The sequence below is a fragment of the Empidonax traillii genome, unplaced genomic scaffold, assembly GCF_003031625.1.
Source record: "Empidonax traillii isolate 1590-97213 ecotype Southwest subspecies unplaced genomic scaffold, ASM303162v1 scaffold34:size3740991, whole genome shotgun sequence".
Classification (NCBI taxonomy): Eukaryota; Metazoa; Chordata; class Aves; order Passeriformes; family Tyrannidae; genus Empidonax; species Empidonax traillii.
This window is the reverse complement of record NW_020955227.1, coordinates 2,724,828-2,735,260: the sequence shown is the minus strand read 5'-3', so window position 1 is coordinate 2,735,260 and position 10,433 is coordinate 2,724,828. Positions and strand designations below refer to the sequence as shown.

General features: G+C 45.4%; 1 long non-coding RNA gene across 1 annotated transcript; it reads right to left on the bottom strand.

The window, feature by feature from the left end:
- Positions 1 to 2,544: 2,544 nt before the first annotated feature.
- On the bottom strand, positions 2,545 to 4,810 carry LOC114054572. Its single transcript, XR_003570499.1, has 3 exons — positions 4,708 to 4,810; positions 4,117 to 4,303; positions 2,545 to 2,912 (listed from the first exon to the last, which is right to left on the bottom strand). It is a non-coding gene; the product is annotated as an uncharacterized LOC114054572 (long non-coding RNA).
- Positions 4,811 to 10,433: the final 5,623 nt, after the last annotated feature.

The window sequence follows — 10,433 nt, the reverse complement described above, 5'->3', positions numbered from 1 at the left end:
CATTTTAGAATAGCATTAACGAGAGTGTCATCTGAAAGGCACAGGAGGTAATTATTCCACTCTATTTGCTACTGGTCAGATCTCAGCTGGAATATTGTGCACACTTCTGGGCACCAACCCACAAGAAGGATGTAGACAAGCTGGAATGAGTCCAGCAGAGAACAACAAGAATGATTAGATGTTTTGAAAATGTGATTTAAGAAAGACTGAAAGAATCGGGTTTGTTCAGTCCAAGAATGAGAAGACTAAATTAGGAACGTGATAACAGTATTTCAATTTAAAACAGGTCATTAGAAAGAAGATGTTGTTCAATTTTACATACTGGGGAAGAATAATAACAAATCAAATTAATTTCAGATGTGGGGAAAATGCTACAATTTTGAAGACAGCGAAGTAATCAAGCAAATACATAAGGAGGTCAAAAAGGTTTTTGAGCATCAGATGAACAAACATCCACCATGCAAACCCATCGTACACCTGAAACTGCCTCCATCAAACGGGGGGAAAAAGGATGAATTTCTCTACGTTTCTTCCACCCCACATTTCTCAGTGCCCACAGTTTGATTTTTGGTTAGTTTGATGTCTTCTGGTGGGATTCTCAAAATCATTTCAGGACCGATGTGTTCCTTGCTCTCAGATGTCATTTGCACAGTGTGAGGATCATGTTGTACAACCCACTCAATAGTTACTGATCCCTCAGCTCTGGGTGGGGTTCAGAGAATAGGTTCAGACATGAAGGTTAGTATTTAAACCATGTTTTTGTCAACTGTTCAGATTTCCAGGTCTTCAAAACTAGGATAAACCTGGTTTGTAGGTGACAGGGCAAAGCAGTGCCAAGAGACCCATATTTATTACTTATTAGAGATGGAATCTTGTTGCGCTTTGTATCTGCTGAAGTAGCCATAAAATCCCACTTTAATAACCATGTACCTGTATAATAAACACATTTATAAAGCCTCCTCTGGAAGCTGGGGACTTGTGGAATATTTTGAAACACTTAGACTTGCATTTCCCAAGGAGCTCGGGCAATTGCCTCAGCATCTCCCCTTGAGACCCTCAGTCCTGGTGTGGGCCTTCCTGTCAATGAAATCTCATTAGCACCACTTTGCCAAATTAAATGGATTAAAGCTGGGAAGCAGCTGGAGCACAGAGCAGTCACATTGACTGTTGCCTTAGGTTAGGCTGAAATAAGCTGGCTTCAGGCTCCCTGTTGCATTTGACATCGCCCACAGTAGCCAAGCAGAGCAGTGGCTTTGCTTCTGCTTCAGAGTAAATTGCTGTGTCTGGGTGATGGAGCTGCTTCAGGGCAAGGGAAGTCACCTGCTGATAGCCATGCAGAGCAAACAAACAAACAAAAAAAAAAGGAGTAGGTGCCTTTTTACAGGGATCTTGGATGTTTTTGCCACGGCAAGCAAAAACCTTCCCACTCCTAGAGAGGTTTTTTTCATCAGGACTATTAAATGATTCACAATTTCACGTGTATGCTCCTCCAGGCTGGGATTTTCATCCTGTGTGCAGTAACATTGCTGCTTTGCTTGGCTAGAAATTTGTATCAAGTATTCCCATCAAAGCTTGGTCTCTCCTGGCCAGCTCAGCTGTTCCAGGTGAAAAGTGTTAGAACTTCAATGTTTGAAGGACTCCAGGGGCTGAATTCCTCAGAATAAATAAACATTCTTCTTCATTAGGTTGTGGATTTGGGCTAATAAATAGCAAACACTCTTTTGCCATCTTTGTGGAGCATTCCAAAGTGTGATACAAAGCTGAGGACAGAAGAGTGGGAAGGGAGGAGGGAAAGTAAAGGGGAGATGGGCAATAACTCCATTAATCCATCTGAGCAAAGGACAGGAAAAGAAAATGAAGCCTTAGAATTAGCACAAAGGCTCAGAGGGACATGTTCAGATGGCCTAAATTCTACCTAAATCTTTAAGTCCCTAAGTCTAATGTTTCCTTATTGACCAGGGATATATGAAGGTCTAAAACCAGCCAATAAGAAAGTCATAAAGGCTTAGGTGGAATTTAGGCCACCTAAATATATACAAAAATCTTCATAAAGGTGGCCTGTGGATATCCCCCTCACCTTCTGGCTCTAGGAGGCTGTGATCATGTCTTTGGAAAAGAATTTCTTGTGAACACTACAAGAGAGAAAATATCAACCCCCTGTGTCATGCAGCATTCCCTGGAACAGAGAAAGATGTTGGTCTTGAGTGTTTATGCCCATCATTTCTGTAACAAGCTCCAGGTCCAGAGATCTGGTCTGGTTTGAACTTGGGTATCCTCAGCCTTTAGTTTCACATGTGAATTCCCACTTGGGAAATTTGAATTGGGATGCAAACTTCTACAAGTCACTCAGACCTGGAAGTGCAGGGTGGTTCCATTCCCTCCTTAACTTTATTCTGGGGGCATTTTTTTTGTCTATTCTGTTTCACTCACACAGATACTTCCACAATGCTGTTTGTGTCTTTTGAACCCCAAGTTTCCCAGTTTTCCTCCAGCAAATAACTTCCTCCATTACTGACAATGATCCCTCACCCTCTCAAGGTGGAAGGTTGTAACTCAAGTGAAAGGAGACGTTTTATGTGTGAGAGGAACAGGCAAAAAACTGGGGACACTCTTGTCTATCAAGGTTTCAAAAAAGGGCCTGAATTTTACCCAGCCCTTCCCTGAGCTCTGCAGAAAGAGCCCAAGTAAATAATTTCTCTGGAAGCACATGGATCACAGGCTGACCCTCAGTAAGAAAACATCAGTGAGCCACTTTCCAGCTTTCCTCTGTTGCATCAGGGAATAAAGAGTGAGAAAATGTTCCTGAATTAATACAAACAAAGACACCCCTCTTCCCCTGGGGACATCTTCATCGCTTCCTATTGACTAGAGTTTGCAGACAAAGAGTGGGAAATTGAATTCAAGAGTCCACACTGCAAAACAAGGGCAGGGAAGTTGTGTTAGGGGAGCATTAAGAGATAAATCTTTCTTTTTTTTTTTCCTTTTTTTTTTTCTTTAAAGTGGTGTCTTTCCCTTCAAACCATTCCTAATCCCTTGACTTTCTGTTCATGAATAGATTGAATTTTTCACTATGACATTGCCTAAAGACAATGAGCGATTTCACAACAAATGATTTATGTACTGGAATCTGGAGAGATTTTTGCTCATAAGAACACTCCAGCCATTTATCTTGATCTCCTGATATATCAGAGCCACAGCTGTATGTCTCTAAATTAACTGTAGATTAAACAATTCAGGCTGGTTGAAAAGTGTAAATGCGAGAGAAAAGCTCAAAGAAGAAGTTCAATCAATTTCCGTGATTGGATTCTTATCAAGACAAAAATGTGAGCAGTTTCCATTGGCCATTTCAAGATAAATAAGCCAGGAGGTAAATAGACTCCAGGCATCTGTGAAGTTATATCATGTGTGCAAGGGAGTAGTTTTAAATAAAGCAAACAAGCTCGAGTTTCTGCCAGGGTAGGAGTCTGTGGTGCTGTGTAAAGTTAGTTTGCAGAATGTTTGGGGTTTTTTCTTTTCTTTTTTTTTTTTTTTTTTTTTTTTTTTTTTTTTTTTTTTGCTTGACAATTGTTGGAAGATAGAACAAGGGAATGACTGCAGCAATTCAGGAGCATGAAACATAAAACAAGGAACCAGAAGAGAAACAAAAAATGGGAGCACTGCACAAAAGACGAAGCACTCTACAGCACGCTCTAACTCCTTGGGAAAAGAGAGGGGGGGAAAAAAGGCTTATTTCTGCAGATCTTCAAGCAAGCTTTCTTGGCATCCAGGGGCAAAGTGAATGTGCAGCTCAGCTCAATTTGCCTTTTTAGCTCAAGCCTCGTCGAACTTTTTTCACTCATTTGCATTCCATGCGCAGCAAATGCACCCACACTCACGGGTCCAGAGCTCTTAATTCTGGTTACACCCACGAGAACCCACATTAATGCCATTAGTTTGGTTTACTTCTGGCAACAGAATATCAACACAATCCCCCCGCCCCCTTGCCAGTCACTGCTGCTTTTATCAAGATGTTGTCTAGACACAGGGCAAGGCAGGGAAGGCTTGATACAATAAACGCATCTGAACTGCACTCAGCCTTTCAGCTTCGTGAACTTTTTTACCTTATTAAACTCTTACTGAAGCATCAGGAGAGACGTGGCCTCTGCTCGATTCAGATGCACAAAGCCATGCTCTTAAAAGCACGAGTTTGCAGAGGTGGCAGCGCAGTGACTAATTTCTCTTTGCCTTTGTGCATGAGGGCTGCAGCCTGATCTGGCTCAATCAAGTTCAGCTAATTTGGAAATGATGAGTAAGATGGAGCAAGCTGCAAGACAGTGTAAGCAGGTCCCAAAGTGGGAATTAAGGTACATAACTAATAGAGGCATGTAATCCATACCAATATGGTGTGAAGGTTGAAAGGGATTCAGACGCTAAGCATAGAGGAAACAAAACTGGAAGAAGACTGTAAGGAAAAAAAAAAAATCTGCCTTTTATGCTACGTTTCTCTCCTGGTCCCTGCCTTTAAAATCACTGGGGTTTTGCACACAATTTCTACATCCCTCCAGGAGATGAGTGATCACCAGAGAGCCAGAGTTTCTCTCTGTGCACGCTGTGTGAGCTGGTTAGTGGGAAAGTACACCAGTGCCCTCCACAGGAGAGCTCCACATGGCGTGGGCATGGGGTCATGGGGTCAGCTCGGCGGCACCACAATACCCCAAATTATCTCACTAGGGTGGCTCTTTTGGTGGTACCAACGAAATCGAATCTTTTCTCGTCAGCGCCGGCAAGGAGCATCCTCGGCGTCACGGCTGGAGCTCTCCTTGGTTCTGAATCCTACCCGGTTCCTCTGCAAGTGGCTGTAACGCACAGCACAGGGGCAACCAGGGCATTCCTAAATGTTCAGCGCTTTCTCCACTGGCAAATATACATCCTAGCGTACACACCGATTGCTCCACCTCTGCCCAGGAGAGCCTCCCAGCACTGCCAGCTCCTGAAGGAGCTTGGCAAGTAAAAGTTCCTGAGAATAGCGGAGACAGAAATGAGTATGGAGTTTAGCAAGCCACCAAAAGGAAGGTGGCACCCAACCAGGAGATATTATCCCATCCCTTCCCTAGTGCTACTCCCATTTATCAGCATGGAGAGGCCAGATGAGTACAGACCTCTTGGTAGCCAGCACTGAAACCTTCAGGGCCCCAAAGCCGTGCAAGATGGTGCTGGGGTGCGAACCAAGGTCCTCGATTTGTCAAGACCAGTGAGCTTGTCCAACACTGGGACAGGCAGGTACAATATTGCCCTAAACACCTGCACTTCTCAGGCTGAGTACTTTTCACTCGAGAATGCAGAGGTCTGGCAACACCAGGCAGAGACACCCAGAAATGCCAGCAGATACCCAGCAATGCCCCCTCGGCCTCAGTTGGTTCCTCTCACCCACGATCTGCGCTCCTGAGCTCGGGTTGGAGGCCACAGAGACAAATGGCTGAAACACATCACCAGAAAAGCAGAAAAGCTGGATTTACAACTTCAGTCTAGTTATCTTTCTGCTTTATGTGCGGCTTTCAGGGGGTGAGACGGCCTTCATTTGGTTCCACATTAAACCTTAGCTAAGGGATGGTTAGATCCCTCCCAGCTGGAGGACTCTTCCCTGCTCTGGCAGTAACGAGCACAGCCAGGGCTCTCAGGCTGATCAGAGGTTTTATTCATATGCCAGGACTGAACACGCTGTCACCACACTGGCTGAGTCAAATGGGCTCTGCCTGGCTGATGGCAGCAGCGTGGAGCAGACCAGGCATAAGGTCTCAATCATGCCACTGTTGATTTGGGTTGTTACTGTGAGCCCAGGGAGCTGCCGACTCACAGGCAAAAGCGGGAGCTGTCTGCCCAAGTGCAGAGACACTGAGGGAATTGAGAGGTTTCTGGGCACGGTAGAAGGTAGAAAGGAACATCCCTGTCTAGCAGAAGGATTTTCTAGGCATTTAAGGTTTTCAAGTAGCATCCAACTAACAGCGCCGCAGAAAGAACAGCAGTAACAAAGAAGAGTTTATTTAAGCATCAGCAAAATACACAGTGCTGAGGCTCTGGAAATGTTTCCCTGAAGTTCCTTCTCCTGTAATCTGCAAAACATTATTGCAATTGTCACATTTATTTAAGAAAACACCAGGTTCTGTTTACACTTTAAAATATGCAGGTTTTTGTTTGTTTGTTTTTTTTTAAAAAAAAAAAGGTTGTATGCCCCAGGGGTCTGACTAACACAAATGGAAATCGCATGAACCTTGCCCATTAGCAAGAGGGTTTACTGCAAACACAAGCAGCATGTTACAGGAGCTTCAAGGAATTCTATTCTCAGGCTTATACTGAGGAGGAGGAAGGCAGAGATTATGTGCAGGACCAAGGTTTAGCTCAGAAAAGAGTGAACCCAGGTGAAACTGAGCCAGGCTGATGGATAAGACCTGATAGCAGCAGAACAGCAAACTCCACTCGCAGCCTGTGCTGTGTGTTGCCTTATGGTGACTTGATTTAATAGGATGGTTTACTGTTTCTCTGAGAGCAGCCCAGAGCTTGGCCCAGAAGGGAAAAAATAAAATGAAACAAGGGAAAACCTAGTTTTATCTTTTTTTTTTTTTTTTTTTCTCCTTTGTGCCAGTAAATACAATCCAAGCCAAGACCATAACAGGATCTAGTTGGAAGCTGTACGGTGCTCCTCTGAGGAGCATCCCACAGATTCCGTGGTATTTCCACCACCCTCCTGGCCATGGATTAGGATATAACCCATGGGGCAGTTATGGGGCTGCACCAGGACCAGGCAGGATGACTGTGGTACCCCATGGGACTGAAAGAATATCCTATTCACCCTCTTATTCTCAGAGTTTATATAAAACCATAAGCAGCTCAGGGGAAATCCTAGCACTGCATTTAATGGAATTTTGGGGGTTGTATCCTGCTCTAGCCCTGCTGGTGCATTTTACTGCAAGAAGAGGGATCAGCACTGCACCCCTCATCCAGTGGGGCTGATTTGGGAGTTTCAGAGCCCATAATCTGCCCCTACCCCCTCAGCAGACCTGGATGTTTCCCCCAGCTCAGAAGGGCTGGTTCCTGGCACAGCTCTGAGCAAGGACTCCCCTCCTGCCAGGGAGCACCTTGGCCAGGTGGTCGGATCTCTGGTGGAACGTTGTGCTGTGGCCCCTGGGGATGACATGGGGCCTGTCCCCCCTCACCTTTCCAGACCCTGTCACAGTGAATATGCTTCTGGTTGATGCCAGGCTTCGCTGAGCAGCCATGCCAGGGGAGCAGGGATGGACTTCAAGGCACCTTCAGGCTGGATGCATCTCCTCTCCCCAGGAATTCATTTATGGAATAAGCAGAGGCCTCTTTCGAGGCCTGTGTTCCGCTAAGTGAATATATAATAATGCAGTCCATACATTTATACATCATCCCCTGCAAACAGGGCCCTATTTAGGACAAGATCAGACTGTGCTTCTCCCAGCAGGGGTTGCATTAGCAATTCATTTCATAGTATAAAAGGAGTGTATGGAGACAATCATCCATAGCCTGAATAAAATACTGGAGGAGAAGCCAGGGACCAAGGGAGGGAAAAGATGATTTCTTTGAAAGGAAAGGAAAAATATAAAAATAAATTAAAAAAAAAATAGTACAGCTCCTGGAAAAGCAAGCCAAAATAGGAAATCCGACCTGTTTATTATTCTGTATTGATGAAAGGAGAGGAAAAGGGGGAATAAAGAATATATTTTGATGAAAATAGGACTAGTGAACTCAAAGAATGTATGAAAGGAGATTGGGAAGGAAAAGAGAAGATGTTTTGAGAGGCACATACAAATGCACATATGTGTGTGTGTGTGTGTTTGCACACACAGTCTGGAGGTGATCAGAAAGAATCTGAAGTAAAGTAAAAGGATTTAGAAATCCTGCCTGTAAAAAATTGCATTCTGCCTCCAGGATACGCAGAATGGAAGATGATAAATCAGGGAAAGTAGAAATGGGAAGGTGGAATATGGGAAAGAAGGAGGGAGAGAAAAGGAAGAGACAAAGGAAAGGTAAAGTGAGGACTTGTTTACTCTCTCTAACAGACCAGACCTTTCCAAGGTGCATGAGGGATCACCCAGCCAGCAAAAGCTTTCTGAGACAGAATGAAGCACATGCCCTCAAGCATCATTTGTCTTTTCCTCTATTTAATGGCCTTGTTTACATGAGGGCCAACGATTTCAGATGGAACAGCTCCTGTGCTTTTAAAATTGTGGCTGCCTGACAGGAGAACAAAGGTCCCAAGGAGGGGAGCGCTCCACAGTCTCCTACATGAAGCCTCTTTGAAACCAAATAAAAACCACAAAAGCAGACCAAAGTCAGTGATAATCTGTTCTAAATTCCCCATATGGCATTTCCCTGCCCTCCAAGAGGACTCAGCCCTTCACACTAAAACACTAAACCAAAGAGATTTAACTGCTGGCTGAGGTGTTGGAGCCACCTGCTCTGTGCTCAGAGCAGCTTCAGTGTTTGGCCATGTTTGTACAAACCCTCCTTCTGTAAAGAGAAAGCTTTCAGAGCAGATCATTCCCCACCCCAAGTCTCCTCTTCTTCACCATGCACCTCCTCAAAAGTACTTGTTAGAATCCCTTAGCCAGCGATGCTCACAGTTTTCCTTTCCTTTGTGCTGAGTTTCATCTGCTCCTGGGGGATTGAGGCACGTTGTAGGCAGCAGCTCTCTCTCTTCTCATCCCTCAAGCAGCAGGCACTCTAAGGATGCCTAATAAAATGTGAAGGGTCTGGAACCAAAGGCCTGAGTCTTATATTGCAACCACCTGTGTCAGTGTGGTTGGTGTTGGTGCTTGGCATGCCCGGCGTTGCAAGGGGGACCTCTGTCTTCCAGAGTCCCTCTAACAGTGCTCACATCCCTCTTCCCCAGGCCAGAGCAGATGCCTGGTTTATGACTCAATTCCTCTGCAATGCTGGGAAGCAATATCCATCCCAAAGACTGTGACCTGAGTGAGTGTGGCCCCGGATTCCCTCCAAACAGCTCACACAGTGAGCTGCCCCCTCCCCGCCCAGCTCCGTTTCCATCTGGCCCTGGTTGTTCACACCAACGAGCCTTCTGAGAAAGCCACTAATTAAAGGCATGTGATAGTTAAACTTTTGCTAATCAAGACAGATGAACCAAGCCTCGGGTGTATGATAGAGGAGCAGGATCACTCCTTCCCCCACAGTAGTCAGCCTTCAATTACAAGGCTCAGATATTATCGTGAAATATTCCCCCTGCAGCCCCATTCCACAGCTCCTGCTTGTGGTTCTCCTGGTTTGTGGTGTTTGTTTAGCGCTGTGGGGGTGTTTTGTCAGCAGCGTGTGCGAGCCTATCCAAATGTTAACGAGCCCATTAAGGACAGACAGGATGTAACGGGACCAGACACTGATGGACTGGCAGCAGGACAGACCGAAAAATCCGGGGGAAAATGTGTTCCTTTGCCCAGTTGCAGTGACAGATAGATTTAGGAGAAGAGCTCCAGGGCAAAGGACGTAGTCCAGACTGGGAGCCTGTCCCAGAAAATTACCGAGAGTGAACCAAGGGAACCACTGCCTCTTTTTAGAAGCCTAAAAATAAATAGGGAGAAAATTCACGGAGGTGGAGGTTTGAACAGAAGGAGTATTGGGCCCTGTTTTCGCCCTGTTCAGAAATCAAAGGACTTTGCAAAATGCAGATAGCATGAACCAAAGCAGAAACTGAGCTACTGAGTTGGAAGCAAACTGTCCTGACCTCTATTACACTTCAGAGTTGTTGATTTAACTGCTGTATTTTCAAACATCTAATTTGCACCCTCAGGTCACCAATATAAAGCTGCCAGAGGGAGGCAATTGGAAATAAAAGAGCAGTCTGGGTTGGAGGAGAGAGGGAGAGAGTTAGAAAAGTAGCAAGACTTGCTGTAAACTTAAAATCTGCTGGTATGTGTGACCCACGTTGCTGCTGCTGAATCAGTGCTTGCTTGGATTTTTTGTTACAGATAACTTACAGATCATATTTTTACGACTCCAGCGTTTAGGAAGAGAGCAAGGAAGTGTCTCCTTGTAGCCAAAACCCATCCTGACCTTTTCCCAGAGCAATTTGGCTCCTCTGCCCACCCAGGACCTGGAGCAGGTTCATCTCAGCACCCATTCAGCCCAGCCACATCCTCTTTGTTGGGACACTCCTTTCCCAGGGGGACCTGCCGAGGTGTTTGGAGGCAGTGGAATCACAGGCAGAGCAATCTGCTTGTGTTGCTGCCTGGCAGGAGGAAGCAAAATGGCTCTCACAGCATCAGGTCTCCATGTGGGCACCATTCTCAGCACAACTGTTCCTTCAGCTGCTTGTCCCAGCTTTGATGCTGCGTGTCACCCTGTTTGGGGTTTGTCAGAGGATGGACCTGCTCATCACTGCTGCTGGTTCTACGAACAGCTTGGTGGCTGTTTGACAAACA